A 26,974-nucleotide genomic window follows, 5' to 3' on the forward strand; every position below is an offset into this window, starting at 1 on the left:
ACAAAGACATACTCGGAGGCACTGATCAAAAATCTACCAAAACTACAGAGGCCTCCAAAGTAGACACCCAAGCAACTGCCACCTCAAGACATAAGACATGCAACACATAGTTCTCAAAGTCAGTGTGCTAAACAGTCACAGCCCTTAAGGCCAAACACAATGCCAGACACACTTGTTATAGGTGACTCCATAGTCAGACACACTGACGTCCCACTCACCAGACTGAAAAAGGAAAAGATCACAGTAAGCTGCCTGTCAGGCGCTAGAATCCGCCACATAACACAAGCACTCAGGTCACTCCACAGCAAGTACAAGTATGACTCAGTCATTGTCCATGCCAGTGTGAACAACCTGAGACATACCTCCCTGGACTACATGAAAAGAGACATAGAGGAGCTCTCAGATTATGTAGCCCAGGTCGGTATGACCCTGACCCTGAGCAGTATCCTACCCTCACCAAGAATGATGCCACAATACAGAGACAAAATGATCAGCTTTAATAATTGGCTTAATTACTGGTGTCATTCTAAGGGGAGCCAATGTCTGTCTGCCTGGGATGACATGCTTGACAAGCCACACTGCTTCGCAAGGGATGGCTTGCACCTGTCACCCCTGGGCTTCCGGATATTGGCAAAGGCTCTTGCCACCCCCATAGTGCCTTTTTTAGGCAAGGCTCAAATGATAAACCTACCGCCCTAGAAAACAAAAATGGAGAAAAACTAAGGGTAATACTGCTCAATGCCAGAAGTCTAAACCTCAAGATGCACGCCCTCGAAGCCCTCCTCAGTATGGAGAACATCGATGTCTGTGCTGTGACTGAAACCTGGTTCAAGGCTCCTGAGAGCACCCCAGCACTATCAGGTTATACTTCATATCATGCGTTCCCCTAAAATCTGGACCGAACCACAAAAGGAGGGGGAGTATCCATATTCATAAAGGATACCCACACCTCCAGGTTAGTGGCAACGCACGAAGCATCGGAGACCATCCAGGTGCAATTAACCATAGGTAAAACTGCCCTACAGTTTGTAACATGCTACAGACCACCTTCTTAAACTCAGGAAACCCACACAGCCTTCCTGAAGACACTGGAGAGTATGAATGTCTCTCCAAACACCATCATATTGGGTGACTTCAACTACCCAAACATAGACTGGGAATATTACTCAAGCCCCAACACCCTAGCCCAAAGGTTCCTTGAGTTCATAAACTCAAATGCTATGGAACAACTAGTCACCATTCCCACAAGAGGAGAAAATATACTAGACCTGATCATCACAAACATGGGGACAAAATGCTCCACACCGAAGTATATCCCTCATTGGTGAGATCAGACCATAAATTAATCTCACTGGAGATCCACATCCCCCCCACCCCAGCAAAAGACCACAGTGAAGAACTTCTCAAAAGCAAACTTCACACTTCTTAAGACTGGAGTGGTATCCTTCAAGGCCCCGAGCCAGTGGAAACCACAACCCACGCTGCTGAAACCCTTACAAATGCCTTCTACGAGCACCTCCAGGAATGTATGGATCAAGCAATCCCTAATAAAATCAAGACCCTTTCCACCAAAGGCAGGCGCCCAGTCTGGTGGACTCCAGCCATAAACAAACTCTACAACAAGAGGAGAAAGCTACTACATGACAGAGCAAAATCCCTAAATGGGAAGGCATCTCTGATCAATACTAGCAAAAAACTACGATTACTCATAAAATCATCCAAGGCCAACTTTCAGAGAAAAATCGCTAATGACACAAAAAACAATAATAAAGCCTTCTTTAGCTATGTTAGAAACCTGAGTGGAAACTCCCAGATATGCTCAGAATTAGTCCAAAATGATAAAAAAATCACTGAACCCACAGACATTGCCAACATACTGGCAGACAGGTTCAGTGCAAATTTCTCCCCTCCCTCCCCCCAAAAGGAGAAATATCTATCCCACCAGAGTCTAGCCTCCCAAACATCTCAGATGCCCAGGTGAGAGCTGCTCTCTCTAAAGCAAAAAACACAGCATCAATGGGACTGGACGGTGTCCCTGGCTGTGTGCTACATGAACTCAATGAGGAACTAAACCCACACATAAGGCTGCTGTTTAATCTTAGCCTTACTACAGGATACATACCCAAAGAATGGCGTACGGCAACTGTGGTCCCACTCCACAAAGGCGGTGCTTCTTACGGACCCTGGAAATTACCGCCCCATAAGCTTGACGAGCCTTGTCTGCAAAGCTATGGAGAGGATCATAATGGAACTCATAAATAAAGACATTGGGGACCTACAGACACTGGATCCTACCCAATTTGGCTTTGTCAAGGGCAGATCCTGCCTCTTGAACTTGGTCGACTTTTTCGAAACAGTCACTAAGGCCATTGATGAGGGTAAGGCAGTTCACACAGCCTACCTTGACCTAGCAAAAGCGTTCGACACAATACCCCACTCGGGCATCATAGAAAAGCTCACCAGCTTAGATGTAAACCCATATGCCACAAGATGGGTTGCAAACTGGCTCAAGGACAGAACACACAGAGTTAGAGTTGCTGGTGCCATGTCAGACTCTAAGCCGGTCACGAGCGGTGTCCCACAGGGCTCAGTCCTGGGCCCCTCTTGTTCGGCATTTATTTTTCTGAAGTGCAGGCAAACATAGGGGGATTGTGGCTGACAAAATTTGCAGATGACTGCAAACTGGGCACCATAATTGACACTCCATCAGACACAGACATCCTCCAGAAAGGTCTCATAGAAATGGATAACTGGTGCCAGAGCCATGGCCTTAAGCTAAATGCCAAAAAATGTATAGTCATACCCTTTGGGAAAAACAAGGTAACCCCTAATTACCACATAGGTGGTAATCCATTAAACACGGAAGAAGTTATCAGGGACCTGGGGACCCAAGTTGACAGTAACCTCTCTTTTGACACTCACATTGCCAAAGTGGTTAGGAAGACCTTCTACATTGCCCACCTGATCATGAAGGGATTCACATCCAGATCAGGAGAGGTCATTGTACCCCAGTACTCTTCACTTATCAGACCAATGATTGAGTACAACGCCCCATTCGAATGTACCTTACCCGACACCTGCAGCAGTTGGAAAGACCCCAAAAGTTCCTCACCAAAAGGATAAAGGGGCTCAAACATATGTCATACGATGCCCGACTGAAGAAACTCCAGCTCTATTCAGTCGCATACCGTCTGCTCAGAGGTGATCTGTGCCTGACATACAAGGCCATGTCCAACCCGGAATTAATGGACATGCTCCACCTCAAAATATCCAAATCCACCAGAGCCACGAGAGCAAGAGACTTAAACCTCAACACGGATATAAATAGGACGTGCTGGAGGGACAGATTCATCACCCAGAGACTCCCTACACTATGGAACAGAATCCCAGTCCATGTGAGGCAGAGCCCCTCACTGACTCTGTTCAAGAGATATCTTGATGAGTGGATGGGAGATCGTAGGTTTACCCCGGGAATCATCTCTGTATCACTGCTGGACAGAGGCACAGCAAACTAATGGATATAGTATTCTCATCCTAAGGGGTGGTGAAAGCCACACACACTCTGGCTAGGCTTATAAATGCCCTAGGGCAGATAGCCTAGTATGAACCTATGAACCTATGAACTCCCTATGGACAATGTCCAGAAAAATATTAGATTCCTTCTCACACCACCTATGTACTCTTAAAGGAGCACTACACTTTCCGTCTTCAGCCATGGTGTCTCACATTAAAGAATCTCATGGAAAATGGCAAAGAATCAGTGCCCAAAACAGTTCTTATGTGTTCCATCTCCCACACAATGACAGGCATCTATGGGCACCTCCTTTGTGTGATGGATAGTAAAATCGGAAAATATAGATACTGTATTTTTATGGTTTCAGTCACACTTTAAGGTGTGAAGCATGCCAGTCCTCCAATCCTTTGTAAGGTGTTGAGAAGACATGCTGTACATAAGCTCTATGTGCAGATTATTAAATGTGGCATGACAATTCTCTCACCCCTGAAAGTACAGGCTGGCCATGCATGTGCTGAGCTGCTTGCATGGTCTCAGGCATGTGCACAGCCCAGACTGCACATCTGGGTGATGTTTGCAACACAAATTGAGCAATTCTGAAACAACTATGAGATGTGCCCTAATTATTATAATCATCATGCTCAAAGGGGCTAATCTGTGCAATACAAGCATGATGAAAAGTCCAGAGCCTCATTGTGCTACAGTAGAAACACTGCTTCAAGCATTTCATTTCCACTTAAGATAATTTTGGAGAAAACTTTCTTTAGGCTAAGATATCTGCTCGGATAGTATAAGTGTTCCTTTTTACAAATGCATTCCTTTGTACAATGACTGCTTTTGACTGCTTTCTGCCCTACTTCCTATAAGTGATGTCAGTTTGCCTTTACTTTTAAATGTGTTGGCCAAAGTGTATTGAGGGAGAAACTGCAAGGCTACAACATTTAGTAGTCTGCAAGATTGTTAAGCTGGATGGGAGACACACTCTTGAGGTTGTACTCTTGAGTATTGTTTCATATATATATATATATATATATATATATATATATATATATATATATATATATATATATATATATATATATATGTGTATATATATATATATATATATATATATATATGGTTCCCATTCAGAAGCCTGAAACATCATAAGCCTGAAAATCAAAATCCTGAAACCAAAAGCCTGAAAATTCAGAATCCTGAAAACTCAAAATCCTGAAAGCCCAAAATCCCGAAAGACCAAAATCCTGAAACTCAAAATCCTGAAAACACAAAATAGACATACTGCTGTCATTGTGGCTTTGCTATTGTTAGCCCTGTGGTGTTAGGTCATGCGTTGGGGTCAGGTAAGTGTGCGGTTGGTTTTATTTTAGGGTTAGGGGCGGTTTAAGTGAGTTAGGGCGCAGGTTAGGCATGTATGCAATAGTGACAAATATTGGGGTTAGGGGCGGTTTAAGTGAGTTAGGGTTAGGGCGCGGGTCAGGTGAGTGTGCGATAGTGACGGACCTTAGGGTTAGGGTTAGGGTCAGGGTCAGTTGGTAGATATTAGTGTCTTTATAGTGACATATTAGCATTATTTGTGTTTTCAGGATTTTGATCTTTCGGGATTTTGGGCTTTCAGGATTTTGAGTTTTCAGGATTCTGAATTTTCAGGCTTTTGGTTTCAGGATTTTGATTTTCAGGCTTATGATGTTTCTGGCTTCTGAATGGGAACCATATATATATATATATATATATATATATATATATATATATATATATATATATATAATGTTGCTGTTGTATGCCTTTCACATATGTCATTAGCTTATATATTTGTAATAATAATAGTGTTACAGTCATATTAATCCCATGCTTGGGTTCCCTTAAATTATCTATGGTAGGTATGATCCCAGTTATTTTCATTAGGGGTAATATATAATTGTCAACCATGGGATTGGTAAGGCCAATTACTGTCCAAATGAAATAAATTTATTTGAGCACAAAAAGAGACACTGTCTAGAGTTAAAATGGCCCACAAGGACAGCTAGCCTAGTACTTGCTTATGAAGAGTATGGATACAGATATCTAAATGTTGGACAAAGTACAGCATACTTATGTGGCCTGGGTTTATAGTAGCAGTGTTAGGATTTGTAAGGACCATTCAGAGACAATACTGTTAATTCCAATATTTTCCAGAGCAATAAAGCAATGCCAAAAAAAAAAAAGGGAACACTGAAAAAGACAGCAGAACCTACTGGGATCTCAACATTTATCCATATCCATAAGGCCAAATTCTCCAATGTTGACAATGATATGGTACTACAGGCCCACCATCATGGCTGGAGAATGTAGAGAAGCAGATGGGGGCCTTGAAGTGAAACACCTTTCTTGGAGACAGAGGAGTTCCTACCCTTTCTAAAAGGTAGCACCATCTCTACAGAGTCCCACAGTGTGGTGCTGGATATCACAGCAGAGCTGAATAGGCCCCATAGAGTATCCGCTGTAGATGCCTCAGGTATATAATCCAATTTCAATGTATCAGAACATTCAAGTCCCCTTTACCCCTTAGTCACTGTACAAACTCATTAAATCTGTCTGACTTATGGTATACAAGTACATTGGTGATTCAACAGTCACGCCTGTCTGCACAAGGTATAGCCAGAAATATTCATTTTTTTCATGCTTATAGCTGTAAACACATTGCTTGCATGCATAGTTGTGGTGCTGGAATATATGTATGCTATATATTTTTTTTGCTTTGGTGTATTCACAGATGATTCTTTATCCAGCTACAGCCATTGTGGAACTGCCCTCCTCTGATGATGGAGTATATTTAGCCTCTGATAATGATGGCAAGGGATGAGTTGGCATAGTCAGGGGATACAGAGTGTACTGGACAGAAGAAATGTGACCACCGCATCCCCAACCTGAGCAAGGACACACTCTCTTTACCTGCAGATACCTAGACTACCATTACATCAGAGAAAAAACAGATTGATGGGGACACTACTGATCAGGGAAGTGACTCACCTGCCAGGGGTGAGGAGCTGTCCACATAGCCAGTCATCTACTTTATCCACAGATGTTAGCCAAAGTGGCCATGAATGAGCAGAATCCTGTTTCTGCAGAGTTATCACTTTCACAGCAACATCTTTTGTATAGGTGTCTACTCCAAGGAAAGGCCATCCCTGTGGTCATGGCCATTGTCATGCTGGCACATTTCCTGGCACATCATTTGAGGTCATACAACACACCAGCATCTAGCCAGGCTCATGTTGCATCTGTGCATCCTCTAAAAGAGTGAAATCTAATGGGTGAGGACATGCACAAGATGCTGGACCCTCTTCCATGCATGCCTTGGACTTGTCCAGTAGAACTAGCTACAGTGTTCTACCAACTCCTGAGGTTTTGTTTCTGCAGACCCACAGTCTCACCACAATGGCCCCAGTATATCTCACACTTCAGCTGACCCTGGCCCATCTCAGTGTAACACTCCCCATACCAGTGCAGGCACTTCACATAAAAGCACTTTTTTGCATACTCATCCACACTCACGCATGTCTCTGTGAAAGACAAGAAGTCCTGTACTCCCTTCCCCATCTGTGCAAATGATGATAACTTTTCCCTGCCCTTTATACATTATTATTTGCGTTACATATGTCTGATGTAAATGTATGTGTAAACACAGCCTGGTATTGGTTTTGCATGCATCATTTTACTATAGTGCATCTACATAATTCTTGTACAGTTATGTTGTAAAGCTATGTGCATTCCACTACATCTTTGTTGTGGTGCGGCATACTGCCTGCCTCTGTCTGGCATGATTATCTCCTGCTGCTGGCTCCTCCCCTAACTCCTCATCTGATTCAGTCTCCATTGCCTGTTATGCTTAAAACAGCTGGCCCTGGAAGAGTCCACCCTACTGTAACTGCTTCTTAAGCATAATACTGTGTAGTATTGCATACACAGACACAACTTTTGCACATGAGGCAGGGTCATACTCAGGACACCACTGGAGGAACCCAGGTAGAGAAAGAGTGTCTACAGCAGCCCACACATTCGCAATAATGTTTCTGGTTTGTGACAGTGCTTGGTTGTGTACTTGGTCTATTTGCTTTTGTGAATTTCTTATGGGTGTCTTCAACCAGGGTTCCAGGGTATAGCCAGCATCACCAACAAATGCATATACAGAAAAATCACCTCTCACATACCTTTGGTACAGGTCACAAATGTGCCATATGTGGGAGTTGTAATATCTGCTTTGATGACCTCCACACACATTGTAGATGATACCTTATGCATTACAGACCACCTGGCACTCGATGGAGTGGTACCGTTTGTGGTTCATGTAGTTCAAGTTCATGAGGTGGGGCCTTTATTTCAATATGGTTGCAGTCAGGGAAACAAACTATATCATATAACTTCCACATGGCATTGGCTCTCTCCTCTCAGGTATGTGGAAACCACATATGTTTCTCCACATGCTGAAGCATGACATGGAGGAATTGATGCAGTATGCTTAAGGCAGATGCCTGAGATACCCCATTGTCTCCACAGCAGGTTGTTGAAAGTTCATTGTAGCTAATATACATAAAACTACACATACCTTAGTATCCACTGAAATAGGTAGCACATGACTCCCATGGGGCTGCATATGAGGTCAACATATTTCCTCGGCTTGTTGGATGGTGTTCCTATCAATACAGTTCTGGTGACCCTGTGCAACTAGGGGAGAAGTTGTAAATGGTCATACATCACTGCTGCAATAAGATCCTCCTGTAGCTACACATTTACTATGACTGCGGCAACCCATAGCATTATTCCATGTTGTACTCAGTCTGAACATATAACAGATTTACAATAGTTGCTTGGCAGTTAAATGTTTTTGAATCTCTCTGCCATCTTGTTGTATCATTATCATACACAGAGCCTCATTATGTAATCATTAGTATATAGCATGATTGATCATGCTATTTGGGCTAGCTTTGTTATGTAGATGGGTTTTCTGAGTTACACACACCCTTGAACAAATTCACTTTGTGTGATGCAGCAATGTTTTATGAGTCATTCCTTCTCCTTGTTCTATTATTCTCATGTAAAATTTTGATTTGTTAACAGAATTAATTTAAACATTTTTGACATTTTTTTAGTTTTAAAGACAGAGCAGTGTTAGAGACTTAACGGGTTGTATGTTCAGTTGAATTAATATTATAGTACTGGAATTACAGTGCAATTTTTGTGGGGGGATAGTACTCTTGAGATGCAGTTCTTCAAATGAGACATAAAAGTGATGTAACGTGATTACACTTGAGTTGCATAAATTTCTGGAGGTTGACTGTCCACTCATACCAGTCATACAGGGACTCCCCAAGGTTCATAAGGACCCCCACCATCCACCAATGAGACCTATAGTGGCAGGGAGGAGTTGGGTGACAGAACCCATGTCCTTGTACCTGGAAAAGTTCCTAAGACCAGTTGTGGACAAGATACCACATGTTCTAAGAGACACAAACCAGTTTCTTATTGAATTATATGAAGAAACAAGGTTACTCTCTGTAGATTTTGAGTATGTGTTTGTAACCTTAGATGTACAATCACTGTTTACCATGATTCCAAATGAAGATGGTATTAGCTGTATACACCACTCATTGGCAAGGTACACTGAACACAGTAACAAGTTTATAGATCTTTTGTGGTCACTTTTAGAAGCTGTCCTTGAAAATAACATTTTTATGTTTAGTGAACAGGTCTACATCCAGTGAGATGGCGTGGCTATGGGCACGTCTTGTGCCAATAGCTACGCCAACTTGGTTATGGCCATTTGGGAGGGAAAGGAACTTTTCCCTTTAAACAGCTTCCAGAATTACGTTTGTTTTTACAAACGATTTGTGGATTACCTGTTTTTATTATGGACAGGAGGAGAGGAACGACTTGTAGAGTTCCTAGATGAGATAAATGGGCTCACTAATTATTTGAAGTTTACCATGGTTACTTCAAACACTTGTATAGCATTCTTGGACGTCTTTGTGGAGAAGTTAGGGGATGGGACCCTGAATACTGGTGTTTATAGGAAGCCATGCCACAGGAATACACTTCTGCATAGGAAGACTATGCTCCCTAGGTATGTGTTTAAGAATGTGATCAAAGGTCAGGTTATGAGAGCTTCTAGGATCAACCCCCACTGATGGGGGAATTCAGAATGAGTTGAAGGGATTGCAAGATAGGCTGTTGGCTAGATCCTATAATGTGGATGAAGTATGTGAGTGTTTCGAAGGAGTTGAAGCATTGAGGTGTAGCAGTTCCCACCCTTACTTTTCATCAAATGGCCTGGGTATAAACCCAGTTGAGAAACCCTCACATCCAGAAGTTAAGAAATAGGATGTATCGACAGTGGATCCAACAATTAAGGAGCTGGTAGGTGACCATCCTACTTTCATGTATAAAAATAAGAACAATTTAAAGAGACTTCTATGCTACTCGAGAGCTAGCAGTGGTCTTGGTGCCATTGATTCACAGTGTACCAGTCGCTGTGGTAGATGCAATTTTTGTGATTACATCGATGACAGCACAATGTTTATACATCCAGTCACGAAGCATGAGTTCAAATTTAGTGTTAGTGCAGATTGGTTGACAGAACATGTTGCCTATCTGGCAAGCTGTATAATGTGCTCTGCATATTACATTGGGAAGACAGACAGAAAGTTAAGGGACAGAATAAGAGAACATGTCTATCAGATTCATATAGTCTCAGATATCAATGCACTTTCCAAACGTGTCCAAGAGTGTGGCCACCAGCATAGTTTTAAGTTTATGGTGATCCAGACTATTAGTCCCAGTAGTCAAGGAGGGGACCTTAGAAACTTCACTGGGAGATGTGAGCTTAAGTGGATTATTAGACTTAGGGCCAACACAACCCCTGGCCTGAGTGATAAGGCACCCCTGAAACCCTTATTAAAAGCACGTAGGCTTATAGCCAAATAATTGGTAGAGTAATGCCTCTGTGCCGACACATGCATATCATTTTTCAGCATGAGAATTAATGTGTGTAGTCTGTTTGCATGCATTATATATGCGTCATTATGGAACATGTTTTTATGAGCATTTTTGTGTTACTTTATGTTTTGACGACACATGCATATCATTTTCAGTATGATAATTGATGTGTGTAGTTTGTTTGCATGCATTATATATATTCCTCATTATAGAACACATTTTTATGAGCATTTTTTGTGTTACTCTATGCCTTGAAAGAGCAAAGTTCCACTATATGTTTGGGTTTTAGTTATGTTCTACACATTTATCATGAATAATTATTTTTAAACTATGTAGTTAATGCATTTTATGTTTTTAAATTATCATATATTTGTAAATAGTACACTATATTTTTAGTCTTTCTGTGTGAGATTCTTTTAGTGAGAATACCACTTTAATGAAATTGAATGAATTAGCTACATGTTGGATTAATCAGTTGTTTAATTGGTATACTATGGAAGTATAAAAGTAGAATTATTCTTGTCTTCCAAGTTTTAATGGTCTGAGGAAGCCTGAAGGGGTGAAAGCGCTTACCAGTGCACAAATAAACTGAGTTTTTATTCCAGTTTCCACTGTTCCTGTCTTCGATACTTGTGTGGAAGGAATTTATATGCTGTTGAGTATTTGTAGCCTTTGAAAACTAAAAACAAAATGATAGCAACAGATAACACCAGTCGTTGTTAAAATAAAATTCTTTACTCGTTAGTGCTTTCATGCACACCGAATGGATGCACTTCTTCAGACAAGTTTTGAAACACTTACACACCAATTTATATATTATAAAAACAGCCAATAAATCAATTAATTACAATTAATTATAAACAGCCCTATCTATTATTCTTAATTTCTATTAAATTAATAATTTAATAGAAAGGTAAAATAATTAATATATCACATTACATACATTAAATACATTAAAGAAACCAAGAAATATTGCCAACATACAAAAGAAAAAGAAAAAAGGAAGAGAAAAATTCTCTTGCCTTCCAAATAAATAATGAAAAATGTTGACAGACAAAACATACCCTCTACAGCAAAGAATCTTCGACAAGGGATAATAAACAATTAAGGAATATATTATAAGTAACACTTTGTAAGATCCATTGAACTCAAAAAATGGTCTAAAAAAACAAATACATATACTAAACTTGAAGGACATTTATCTGTCAAGAGCTTTCAGTTTAAGTAAACATTTTATAGAAGTCATGTCGTTAATCCCGGGATATACATATGCATTAGTTTTAAGTTGCCAAATCAATTCATGTTCCTGTAGTTTTAAATGCCATGGCCCTCCCCGAGGATTTTTGTAAACTTTCTCAACTACATTAAACAGAAAACTATGTGTATTGTTTTCAACTATGTGTTTTGCCAAGGCGTTGGAAACAGTTTGTTTTGAAATGGCGTATAAATGCTCATAAATACGCTGTTTTAACTGACGTTCCGTTTTCCCTAAATAGAATACGGAACATATTTTACATGTAGCGAGATAAACAACGCCTTGGCTTTCACAGTTACACTTATCATTGACATGGTATTTTATGCCTCTAATACAAAATGTGGCCCCCACTTGAATGTATTTACAAAAATTACAATGCCCGCACTTATGCATACCTTTATTCATTTTATATGGTATTGTTGGAAGTTCCAAAAGGTTTTTGAGAGAAGGTGCTCTTTTAAAAACAATTCGCGGTTTTAGACCTAGGATTCTGTTAGATTGTTGTTCTTGTAAAATAAATTCCCAATTGTTATTCAAAACACCCCGAATTTGCCTTGCCTTATGATTGAATTGGGTAAGGAAACTAGTATTATAATTAATACTTTTGTTGATTTTATTTTCCATAATTTCTTCGTTGTTAATCAAATTTATGCTTTCCAAAGAAGGAACATTGCACCCCCTCTTAAGGATTGGACCCAAATGCCCACTTTGCCTTTTTCGTTTAACTTCCCAAGTTACTGAACAAATTAATTTATTAGGGTAACCCCTATTTAGAAACATTTCTCCTAGTCGGGAGCATTCTTCGTCGAAAGTGTCTTCACTGGAGCACATACGAGATGCTCGTACGACCTGACCTTTAACCACCCCTTTCTTCTGAAAAAAGGGGTGGCAACTGGAGAAATGTAAAAATGAATTACTATATGTTGGTTTCCTATATATTTTGGTGTTAAACCTCCCATATTCAATATCTTTCTCAATAATAATATCTAAAAAGTTGATGGAAGCCAACCCAAAATCGTGGGTAAATTCCAAAAAAGTGGAGAGGGAATTCATAATACCAATCAATTCAATAGCTTCTTCTTCAGTTCCTTTAATGATCATAAGGATGTCGTCTTGGTAACGTGTATACCAGATGACAATCCTAACATATAGCTCATGTGAAAATAGAAAAGTACGCTCCCAGAATGCCATCACGGAGTTGGCAAAGCTGCCCCCGCATGGGGAGCCCATTGCCACTCCGGATTGCTGTAAATAAATATCTTTTTTAAACATAAAATAATTATTGTTTAATACTAATTCAAGTAAATTAATTGTTAAATCAATTTCATTCCCTGGACAGCGTTTTAACAACAAAAAATCTCGAACCCACTCTAATCCTATATTTTGGGGAATTACTGTATATAAATCTCTGATATCTGCTGTTAGAAATTTATAATCAGTGTCAAAGGGAATATTATTCAGATGTTCAAGTACATGCCACGAATATTTACATATTTGGGGTTCCGTACTAAGAAACTCTTTCAGTCTATTATCGACCCATTTAGCACTTGGGTAAGTGATAGATTTGCGACCATCTATAATAGGCCTGAAAGGAGGGTCATGAGCATTCTTATGTAATTTCAGAACCCCAAAAATAACCGGGAAAAGCGGGGCTGGCATGGAGAGATATTGATACATTTCAAATGAAATCCTTCCCTCTATGAATAAATCACTCAATGTATTTCTAATTTTTTGGTATGCTTGATTCAGCTCATTAAGGGACACCTTCTTATAGTTTAAAGATGATAACATGATGTTCATCTTGTTTACATAATCATTCTCATGCATAAGAATAGACCCCCCACCTTTATCTGGTTTCATGACTCGTAGTTCGTACACCCTTGCCCAATTTATTAGGTTAATGTCGTTTGCATTCAAGTGTTTATTTGACTTGTATTCATTACTTAAACTTCGAAAATGAATTTCACAAATTTTTTCGAATAATAGTAAATTTTTGTCAAGAGGAGGATTATAAACACTTGCCACCTGTTCATTACTTAATGAACCACTACAATTTCTTAATAACATTTGTAGGTTCAATTTGCGTGTATACAATTGTAGCCTTTGTTTGCTTCTTTACCATCTTTATTTTACTTTAAATTTTTGATGATCCTGTAATAACTGAGTGTTGCAAATTCCAAAATGGACTGCTATACTTGTAATAAATAATTAAAAAACTTTTATACCTCTAAAGGTAACTGAATATCCTAATTTATACTACACTCCCTATATCACTGACCTTAACAAACATATTGTTTTGATTAACTATTGGTATTCATTAGATAGCAAAGTTAGGAAGGGAATAAATATTTTACATTAAAAGAGACGTTAATGAGACATTAATTTACAGGTTTTCATTTTATTATAATTTTCTGCTAGACTTTGAAAGTCTTTTATATCATCCTTAATTTTACTTGCTTTAAGCAAAAGTAAGCAAAGGATAGTCTAGTAATATTTTTATTACCGGAGCAAGAATGCTGGAAATTCCATGTATATAATTAATCAATTTAATTTAGTTGTTTACTATCGTTATACATTTTTTGTTATACATGAAAGTTTATCCATTGCTTCAAAAAAATCAGAAGAGGCAAAGTATTATTTTGCTTATTAACATAAATTTATATTAAGAATTATTCTCCTAAGTCATTCTAATTTATTCATGGATTTAATCTTATCATTAAACATCAATGGGATAAATAATCCAAGGAAAAGTTCAACTTTACATCAGTACATATAATACATTTCTTGCTGCCATCCTACATAACTTCCCTGACTATAGTTACTCTCTACAAGCTAACTTATCTATGAACAACCACCTATAGTCTTATAATGCCTAGCAACAAATTATAAGAACTAGCATATTTTCTGGAACTTAATTTGTCTGAAATTAATTTTGTTTCTTAAATGCATTGTACTAATTTGCTCCTGCAAATGCTAAATTTTATGTAACTTTGTTACTTTGTAATTTTCTAATTCTAACATACTTGTAATTTTTGTAATCTTGTAAATTGTAATATTTGAACTTTTTCTGAAGCTTTTCTCCCCAGGACTCCATTGAAAATGGGCTCCTTATGGCCCAATGGACCATCCTGGCAAACAAACTGCAAATAAATAAAATAAATAAATATAAACACAAATAGTGCTCAAGTTATATTTCTCCAAGAAACACATAGTAAACTTTCAGATAAAGATATCTGGAATCCCAATAAATATAAAATCTTGGCACAATCTACATTCAAAAGTAAAAGAAGAGCAGTTTCAATATTATAGGAAAATGATCTATTTACACCACAGATCATTTTCAAATATGAAGATCAAAAAGGTCTATTGTCTCTCATAGTAATAAATTCTAACAATAGAATATAGGTCCGAGCAAATCTGTATTGGTTCCTGAAATTTATATCATACTCATCAATCTTAAAAAGCAACTTGATATTGGATGGTGATTTCACTTGTCTACTAAATGATTTAGACTCTATTACTGGGAGGAAACTGAAACTGACTTCTACTTCTATAATCTTCTAAAACTGGATATAATTTCTTAATCTAAAAGATACATTTAGTATGAGAGATAAGGGATATTTAATTTTTACTCATTATTCTTTTTAATCATAGTACCAAAACTAGAATTGCTAGAATGTTAATATCACAAGATGTAATTTTGAAAAATATTAAAATTTAACATTGCAGCTACTGCGGTGGTGGTGCTGCGGTAGCGTTGTTGCCTCACAGTTGCCCTTCGATTCTCAGTTAGAGCGTCTTCTGTGTGGCAACATGCATGAATGGGCCTTCCTTCATTGAAGGTTGTGCATTAGGCCTGGCAAGCCAGCACGTAAAAATCTACTGCCAATCATTAGCGGACCAGAGTTCCGCTTTGGCGACCCCTAACCGGGAAAAGTCGAAAGACACAACAACATTAAAATTTAACATTGCCCCATGTCCCATATCTGATCATAATGCTATTATATTAATATCTGAAATACTGTTTAAAAATTACCATTACTAATAAGAATACTTGCTTACATAACTGAACTAAAATAACTTAAACCATGGGGAAAGGGAAAAAAGAAGAAAAAAAAGAATATAAACAATGGAAGATTTTACAAAGAAAAAATTACATGGAATAAATGCAATAATGGTATGGGACTCACTAAAGGAATACATCTTTGGCAAATCTTTAACCTGATATAAACAAAAATAAATAAATAATAAAATGGAAATCAAAATTAGTTAATATTCAAATTGAACTTCAAAAGGCCAAAGCTAACTTCTGAATTACTGACAAAACCACAATAAAAGAAATAGAAAACTTAAATAAAAAAACACACATATTCTGTCACACAAAAAACAGATCTAGCAATAGAAAGACTAAAGACACTGTAAAAGTTGCAGACTCCAAATCTGACCTCAAAGCAGTGACAAGTGGAGTACCACAGGGTTCCATCCTTCAACCTCTCCTGTTTGGTATCTACTTCTCTGAAGTACAGGCTAACACAGAAGGCCTCTGGCTAATGAAGTGCACAGACGACTGCAAACTAGGAGCCATAGTCAAGTCCCCAAATGATGTGGACATCCTACAGAAGGCCCTCACTGAGACAGATGCCTGGTGTTAGAGCCATGGCCTCAAGCTCAATGCCAAAAAGTGCAGTGTCATCCCCTTTGGTAAAAACTCTGTACCCATGAATTATCACATAGGCAGCAATCTACTTAACACTGAATGCCTGATAAGAGACCTTGGGACCCAGGTGGACAGTAGTCTCTCCTTTGATAGTCACATCGCCACAGTAGTCAGGGAGTCCTTCTATGTGGCACACCTCATCATAAAAGGGTTCTCATCCATGAAAAAAGAGGTTATTGTTCCCCTCTACTCGTCACTCATTAGACCCATTATAGAGTACAACGCCCCTTTTGGAATGTACCTCACAAGACATCTGCAGCAGCTAGAAAGACCACAGAAGTACCTCACAAAGAGGATTACTGGCCTCAAACAAATGCCCTACACTGACCGCCTCAAACAACTCCAGCTTTACTCCATAACATATCGCCTACTCCGAGGTGATCTCTGCCTAACATATAAAGATATGCCAAACCCAGAGCTGTTGGACATGCTACACCTAAAGAAATCCCAATCCCTCTGAGCTACATGCTCTAGGGACCTAAACCTTGTCACCACAATAAATAGGACATGCTGGAGGGATAGATTCCTGTCCCAAAGACTTCCTATACTCTGGAACAAGCTACCCATCTATGTCAAGCAAAGTTCTTCATTAGCACTCTTCAAGAAAAATCTTGATGAGTGGATGGGAAATAGAAAATACACCTTGGGGATCACTTCTGTGTCTCTGCTGGACAGTGGCATAGGAAAATAACTTTTTTGGGTGGCATAAGCTATGGAACCTTGCTGGCTAGGCTTATGTAGGCCCTTGGGCTGATAACCTTCTACCTACCTATGAACCTAAAAACAACCACTATTGCCATATCTCTAAGCCATATGCACAACCTATGCAAAAGCATTAAAATGCAATCAAAAAACAGCAATATTCTAGAAATAAAAAAATATAAAAAATAATAAATCATAGGATCATAGATTAGTACTAGGCTAACTGCCCTTGTGGGCCATTTTAAGCCTATCCATTTACCCCATGTGAGAATCAAACCCTGCACTTTGTGTCTATAAGATAAACATCTTAACTAGTATGCTAACCTCCCAGTTAAGTAAAACAATCCTGGGCTTGTCCGGGGTTTGAATGCAGGACCTCTCACACCCAAAGCAAGAATCGTACCCCTAGATCAACAAGCTACATGTACTGACACTGGAGATATTCTTGAAGCATTTAGGCAATATTATATGTCCTTAAATCCAGAAATAAAATATACTGATGCTAGCTTAAACATACATTTTGCCCACTCAATCCTACAAAAAATCACCAGAATTGAAAGAGAATCCATATAAACAAATTGCTTATAATGAAGTGTGAAATAAAAGGGAGTGGGAGGTTGGCGTAATGGTTAAGGTGCTTACCTTAGAAACATAAGGTGCAGGGTTTGATTCTGACATGGGGCAATTGGCTAGGCTTAAAATGGCCCATAAGGGCAGGTAGCCTACTACTAAACTATGAACCTATATTCTAAAACATAAATCAATTCCTCCAATTATGTTCTTCATATAGTCCCATTTCACTTCTAAACAATGATTATAAATTTTTTATGTCAATTTATACAGATAAATTGAAATAGCCTTTATCTCAGTTAATCGGTATAGATCAGACTGGTTTATATATTAGAGGCAAACACATGACAATATTAGAAGATCACTAACCCTTATAGGCATTATAAATGATAAAAATGAAGAAGATCTTTTCATCAATCTAGATATTGAAAAAGTGTTTGATTCCCTAAACTGGAATTATCTGTTTAAAATGCTAGAATTACTTGATATCTCTTTACAATTTATATATCTTCTAACAATCATATATAAAAATAATAACGTTTATGTAAAACTAGGGCTATTTACTTCTGAATTTATTAATCTGACTAAAGGAACTAAACAGGGGTTCCCATTTGCTCCTATCCTATTCGCTATAGCTATTGGCATTTTAGCAATCTCGATTTCTGTCAATCCAAATCTCAAAGGTATAGAGACTTTAGATAATTATAACTCTAAGATCATGTCATTTGCTGATTATATTTTATTAACATTTCAAACATAGAATTAACTCTATAAAAATTAGATTCCACTATTAAACACCTTCAATCATATTCAGATCTCCACTTTAATAGCAAAAGAAATCAAAGTATTTGCATTTAAACAAGAAAAGAAAATTCCAAGTAAGTAAAAATAGTATTTTGGGTAACTTAACATCAACACTGGAATATTTAGGCATCACAATAAAGAAAGGAAACAAGAAATATAAACTATTAAAAGTATTGAAATAATCTCAACTCTAACCTCTAAATGGAATACAATAATAGTATCCATTAAAGATGGACTACAATTAATAAAAATGGTCCTTTTTCAAAAAATATAAATAATAAAAGCATTATCCCTTCCTCCAGATAAATCACAAACAAAAAAAATAAACAAGTTACTATTAAAATTACTTTGGTACCCCAAGAAAATCAAGAACATCTTTACAACATCACATTAAACATGGAATTTAGGATAGATAACCTTTCCAGGCCTAGACACCTTTGCCAAAGCAACAATTTTCAAAATCATATTCAATTGGATAGACTCTAACTATAATTCCAGTTGGAAACTTTTCATTTATCACCTCTCAATACAAAAAAAAATGTACAATAAATATTAGCAGTTTTGCTACAAATGATTTCTTCTGGCACTACCTTTGTAATTATATTCAATGTCTGCTTCTAAGTCATCTACTTATATAAATTGTATTCTGAAAATGTTTAGAAATGCAGTTTTTGGTAACATAGGCTTGAAACTGTGGTTTTAAACAATCATCCCTTTCAGAATAACTAAAAAAAAATTGATAAAACCTACTTGAGCAAAATCAAAGCTTGAAAAGAAAAACATCTGTTGGCAGCATTGTTTTAAGGACAAGAAAGTAAAAGAGACACAACAACTTTTAAATTCATTTAATATAGATTCTCAAGATTGGATATATTTACAAAACATAAAAATCTATGCCGAAAATAAATGTCTTATTTTCACGCAGTCAAATATAAAGAGATTAAAAAATTAATTCAACTTTTTATGAACTAGTATATAATAAATTTAAAACAGAGAACTTAATTTCCAAACTTTACAATTTGTTCAACATATAGTAATAACCAAAATGACAACTTTTGGAAACACATTACATTAGGCTATAATATAACTCTGTCTGAAGAGAACAAATTTCAGCTTTTGAATTCTGTCAGAAATATGGCTTGGTCTCTTTATTGGCATATTTTTATTCAGGACATTTATATATAGATCCTTTCTAACACTAAATAGAATTGCTAAAATTAGTAATAATAGAAAAATAGGATGTTGGAGATGTACTTAGACTTGTAATGCAGATTGGTCTGACATTTTCTTTGATTGTCCTTCTATAAAATCCCATTGGATTGAAATAGAGGAATTCTTAAAAGCCTTATGGTTTGACACAATTTCTCTAACTAAGCTAGTAATTTACTTATATATAAAAAATCACTAAATGATTGATGAAATTATTATCTCTTATGGACAATTCTAGCAGTGGCAAGACAAAAGCATAACCAAAAAATAGATAAGGACTACTCCGCCACAATTTCAAGAATTCCTGGTTTCTCTAAAAGAAAATGTCACCAGAGAGATCAAAAATTAAAGAAAGCATACTTTTCCAAAATCTTTTACCAAATATCCTTGAATTAAGGTGCCATCATTTATTGACTTATTCCAACAAAACACTGCCCCTTAAAATTGAAGCTGCTAGTTCTGTTCAAAATTCCATCTGTGAAACCTCTTCTACTTCTGGACTTAATAATATTGAAAAATAGTACAAAAAATACAGAAATGCCAGCAGATACATTTTAGGCTCTTCTCAGTAACAGAAAGAGATACAGCCAAGACACACAGGAAGTAGATCCTTTGTTGAAGCAAACTGAAGATACTGACATTTTACAACAATGTAGATTCTTACTTCCTTTTTGTTTTGTTGCAGTTAAGCCCCATGGACAGATATCATTTTGAAGGAAGTTATTGCTCTGCTTGGAATTACTATACCATACATGAGAGATCTGGCACTTTTTACTGGGGAATCTATTTATGACTCAAATTTAGAAACTGAATCCATTCTCCAAACATATTCACTGAGTATCAAAAATGATCAAGCACTACTCCTTGGTTGCAGATCCAACTTTATGATTTGCCTCTAAATAAGACAAGAAAAACATAAATTTGGTCCAGAGACTCTTTTATCCTGGAAGAACATGTGAGAAAGGAATTAAGTTGGCACTGTGATGTTATGAAACCTTTATGGAAAATTAAGGATGCAATGGGACAGTGAACTGGAGTTGGGAAAGTATTGTGGATTTATCAGTGGTTGATGGACATTTAAAACGTGTTAACAATAAAGTTTATGTAAAAAGCAGTACATGAGTTGTTTGATTTGCTGACAAACTAAATATTGCTTTTTTGTAGGAATCTGGGGCAGTTGAAAAGTAACTATTATGATTTAATCTGTATAGAGTGTAGGCAACAGGGTCATAATAGTGTTCTGTGTGAAAATATGTACAAGATGTGGCAGTATTGAACATTTTAGTTTGATTGCCATAAAATAATGTAGTAGAAAAAAAATAAATGAAATTTCTGATTTAGACCCTTTTAGGAAGAATTTTTTCATGACACCACTCAACCTGAGGTGGAGGGAGTTGTGTTAAGAAGTCTGTTATAAATTCTGTTTTGAGTTAAATGTGGATATGCATTCCAAAGAAAAAAAGGTACTGTCAATGATACTGCAAAGAGGAGTTGTCTCCCAATGAAAAATATTTAGAAAGAAATAGAGAAAACTAAAAATGAAAAGACTATCTAAAGGTAATAATGGGCCTTACATGTGGAAATTTTAAAACATAATATGAGTAATTGGATTAACCCTGTTAGAAAATAGGCCATAGTCCAGTAGGTAACAAAATCTGTTGTGATATTTGTTTAGTATGTGATGTCTGAAGAGTTTCTTAAAAAGAGCAAACTTGTTTAGATGCATATTTACATAGCAAAGGATATTGGTCCTTTGGCTCAGGTCTCTGTTCTGGTCTAGTGACTTTCAGTTTGAACAAATAAATAAAAATGCTGCTCATTCATGTGACAGAACCAGGCAGGGTATTAATATTGGATTTTATATATCAAGAGCATAGATGGAAAATAATACATGTTTATGCACACTTGTCCAACTAAAAAAAGCAGTTGTTGGATAGTTTAGACCTATGGTTGACATTTAAGAGGATTCTTATTTCAGGTAGAGACTTTAATTCCAGTTCATGGATAGGAAAAAATAGAAAATGTAAAAATGGTGATATAAGAAAATGCAAAGATTTACATAAAATACATTCTTTAAGTTAACAGGTCTGCATCATTACACTTATAAATGGAATAACAGCTGTACTGAATAGATTATATTTTTCAAAGTAGTAATTTGCATGAAAAAGACAATCTGTGGGGAATTGCTCTTCAGATCACATGGTTTTATGAACATGTCTGGAGATAGAGAAATCAAAATGTCACCTTTCTGCACTTTTTTAAATATAAGTTATAAGACACTATTTTTATACTATATCAAATGAAACCTTACATGGACAGAGTTTGAAAAGACAATCCAGATTTAAAGTTTGCCTATGTGTCTTTTATAAAATAGTGGTAATATAAAATACTGGTTTTCTTTAAAGAGAAAATTAATGTAATATAAATTATGTTTGACCTGAGGCAAACTGATGGAATTTGAGCAACATCAAACTTTATTGCAAGAACATGATAGAGCAATTTTAGAAAAAGAAGGCACTATTTTTTTAATAAAGTTACAGAAATATAAAGAAAAAAAGTAGCATTATGGCATTATAATTTGGAAGATATATTACCATTTTACCAAACAGATAAAATAAAGAATAATGTTATGTCAAGGGTATTTACTAAAGAGGGGGTTGTACTTACAGATATGCTACAACTTAAGCAATTGGGAAAGCTGTACTATAAGAAGAAATATACAAAAATGACAGATGAAGATTCCTCATATATAAAACCTGTTCCTTGGATTTTGAATAATACAAGTATTGTATAAACCCTTTTTATCAGTGGAATTGAAACTGGCCCATAGGATGGTTCAAATCAAGTCTTCCCTGAGAATAGATGAAATACTTTATTTTTATTATAAAATGTTAGAAGAATGGCAAATACACAAGTCATTAATGACTGGGTATTTCAGGGAGTGTCAACTGATGTGAAACAATTTTGCTATTTATCTTTATTAAATTTCAGATAGAAAGGGAAAGAAAGAAAATCTTGATAAGCTGAATTTTGACTAGAAATTATTAGCATATATGTTTCACTTACTGATACAATGAAACACTTACTGACATCTGACTTACTATCAGAAATACAGGAATTAACTGGTAACCAGAATGTATCAGGAATACTGTGGACTGTAAAAGAGTATATGAGAAGAGTACACCATAATGAAGAACGTGGGTTACTAGGTAGATTATACACAGAAAAGAATTGAGATTCTGTTTCTCAAACACATGTGATATATACATGTGTGTATATATATATATATATATATATATATATATATATATATATATATATATATCAGCTTTAGGGCTTAGCACAAAGCTTGTTTGTTGGATTATACATATTTATGAGAATTCTTATGTAAAACTGTGCTTTAATTGTATTTTGGGTAGATTAACACATATAGAGGGAAACAATGAACTCACAAACTAGCTGAACCAATAAAATAAAAGTAAAAAATAAAAGTTACTTGAAACTAAAAAACACAATTATAGTGACAGAATAGTATTAAGTGCTTTCAATGACACTGGAACATCATCAAACCATTGCCATTATATCACTACAAACTTAAATATTAAATCAATAATTAACATTAATTCAATTCAATTAATGCTTTAACCCTTTCCTACTAAGCACAGTTTTATAATTTCCTTTACCATTCAAACCTATGAACATACAGGCATTTAACCTAACCTGCCAGCAGTATTTCTTCCAATCTAAATAATCTTAGGCCACAAAACTATGTTCATAGTTATTAACACTATCAATCACACTAAACATAAAACATATTGTTTTCCCTAGTATTAACAATATTCAAATGATTTTTCACAAAATGTTTGGTCAAAGCATTACCCAATCTAATTTTGCAACAACATGGAAATGCTCATATATCAAAGCATTCAATTCTAAATTGTTCTGCCTATATAAAATGCATGGCAAAATAGGCATAACCCGATATAAACCACAAATTTAGATCTACAAGCAAATTTATTATTCAACTGAATACTAAAATTCCTACTCTTAACAAATAGATCATAGGTGACAGATCATAGGTTCGTACTAAGCTAGCTGCCCTTGTGGGCCATTTTAAGCCTAGCCAGTTACCCCATGTGAGAATCAAACCCTGCACCTTGTGTCTGCAAGGTGAACACCTTAACCATTATGCCAACTAAAATAAACCTACAATAATTACATGACTGACACTTGAACATTCCCCCATTCAACTATCTGTCTTGTGATCTTTCTTAGAAAACAAATCCTTCAGATTCTTACCTTTTTTATTTACAACGTGGAGAATTTCCAATTACCTGTTTTAAATTTGGGAAATTCATAAGGCATTTCCAATTGTTCCTAACCAATTCTTTGATCTTTCTTTCATCTACAGATTTACTTAAACAGCAAGCTATAATAAAATCTTGTTAGACTGATTTACAACCACATCACTGCCCGGGATTCATGAAGCTCGGTGCAAGGTCGGAGTTAGGCTTGTGCCAACCGTGCAGCGTGTAGATGGCGCAGTAGCACCATATGCATATTAATGAAGGTGCACTGCCGCCACAGCCACATGCATAGGAAATGAGCGAGAGTGCATAGGGCGTGTCGAAGTGCCACACGGAGGCGTAAAAATGTCGGCTGTCGACGTGCAACCTAAAATGCTTGAATATAACAATTTGCCTGCAATAGTAATCACACCTGTCAGTGTCCGTGGATACTGAAATGTATGCAAAACATGCAAGACAGTTCTTGAGAACACAAAATTAAGAAGCAAACACAAATGCACGGTAGCGAATATCGAGTCTCCATCCCTCGAACAAATGACATTTAAAACCGTGTGCCCGTATTCTAACGCAGTGTAGATAGTTATACCAAGTGGAAGTGAAACGCATCATGTTAGCGCGCCGCCAATAGCTACGTCTAGCCCAATGGTCAGGGTTACCACCTGTCCCACATTGTGAGGGATAGTACACAGCTGGGCAGTTGTGTCCATACCAAAACCAGTATAAATGTAAAATATCCAGCGACCGTATGACATAATTATATCCCACATCACATGTAATAGTCACATACAATAGGTATGTCCGTATGTAACATACCACATGTGACAAGAAATAGAATAAGCAAGAAAGCGAAACAGAAGGAGCATATAAACTGCTACAACAATAAGCTAACATGTAGGCAGAAAACAAAAGTATTATCCGTAGTACTGACCGCGGGTATGTGTTGTCCTGTAAAATCTGATGTGTGTCCGGAATAAATCCCATCCTGGCCATATGAAAAGGTGGCAACCCTACCAATGGTCAGAGCATTCGGCCAAAATCTTCCCATATGCGGTCCAAGCCGTTCTTGTCAGGATGTGTCACAGTTGAACGGGTATTACCCGGGTGTACCTACCATGTCATGAAAGGTAAGTATGTGCATGTACCTATGTGTGTGATGTACAGCATGTGGAAAGTGAAAAATGCCAGGGTAGTCCACACAAGCATTCAGGTACCTGACATATGTAGTGTATGCAATGTGTTCCCTTGACTGTCTCATGGGCCATCAACCAAAGAAGGGATGGATGGAGTGTCAGGAATATGTGTGTGGGGGGCGGGGTGGGTAATGGTATAATCCACAAAGGCGAGACTGTGTTGGATGCACAATAGGTGAACTGGAGGTGTATGAGGGAGCAGCGGGTGAATCAGAAAGAAACACAAAGAACAAGTATACACATCTGCAATACAACCTGACAGGCCATACTGTAGAACACAATCACACAAACATATGAATATTAAAATGTGTGATACACATGTACAGAAACGTCACCGGTACATACCCACAGAATGGTCTGGATGGAACTGGCCCATCCAAATGCAACACACCTGGATGCATAATTGAATACCTATCATCCCCTCCACAGAACACAACCCGCCCCCATACCTGAACGTCCACCAAATCCAGCCATACTTGGGCTACTAGCTTGCCGCAGCCATATCTACACATAGTGACCACTACTCATATGTAGTAGGCAGTGTCACCCTAGGCAGTGTCAGGATTGCAAACTATGTATCCCTTGCATGTAAAACCCTAACACATTTTCGCAAATCCAAAAGAATGGACGGTATTTGGTTTGTTCAGTTTTTGATATCCCTCATGGGATAAGTAACCTGTGTAAACATCAGACTTGGTATCATGACACGATGTCCAGTCTTGTAGACATCTGGACACAAGCTGAATGTGCAGTAGTGGTGCACAAGACTGTTCAGCCTCTAGACGATCATGCAGAACCTACTACCCAGGATTAAACACCTGCCCGTGACTCACGTCTCCCCACATGAATAATCGAGAGAATATATTGTACACATTCGCATAGTGGCACTTGGAAATAGGGTGATTAAGGCACTGACGTAAACAGGGTACCTCCTGACCCACTGTGTGAGGGACAGTCACTGTTTGGGTAGGTGTGTCCTGACCAAGAATGATACAATGGCAAATGTCCTGTGATTTTAGGAAATAACTATGTACCATACTTCATGTAACAGTTGCCTAAAGCAGTCATGTCTGGATATAAAATACATAATTCGTACAAGAAACAGAATAAGCAACTAAAGTGCTAAAGGAATAGGCTCTCAGCTAGGAAAATATTGAATGTTCTAAACTCTGCACTGACCGTGGGTATGTGTTGGCCTAAACAATCTGGTGTCTCCAGAATATATCCCATCCTGTACATATGAAAATGTGGCAACCCTACCAATGGTCAGAGTATTCACACAATAACTGGCCAGCCTCTTAATCACTCACAAAGCCAGTGACCTTTGGAGGAAAGGTGTTGAATGAGAATGACTAATGACAATAATTAAGAGTAATAGATGCTTTTAACTGCAGAAAATAAATAGTAATACAAATCTGTCAACTCGTTCCAAGTTAATAATACTAATATTGTAGAAGTGTCCATAATTGTCCCTGATTTGTCATTGCCTTGTCCCTGTCACTGTTGAAATTAGTCCCTGAGTATCACAGAGGTCCGTACACTTATGTACACCAACCAACTGTCACATTTGTTGACAGTACTATTGCATACCTGTAGTGAATGCATAAGGGATGTCCAGAATAATATTCATCGTATATATAAATGAATGAAATAGTCAAATGTGAAGGGAAAGACCAGTGGAAACACCCCCCCCCCCACACACTGTATTATGTAGTGGAACCACCCCCCACCCTA

The sequence above is a fragment of the Protopterus annectens genome, chromosome 13.part0 (genome assembly GCF_019279795.1).
Source record: "Protopterus annectens isolate FY-2018-M chromosome 13.part0, PAN1.0, whole genome shotgun sequence".
Classification (NCBI taxonomy): Eukaryota; Metazoa; Chordata; order Ceratodontiformes; family Protopteridae; genus Protopterus; species Protopterus annectens.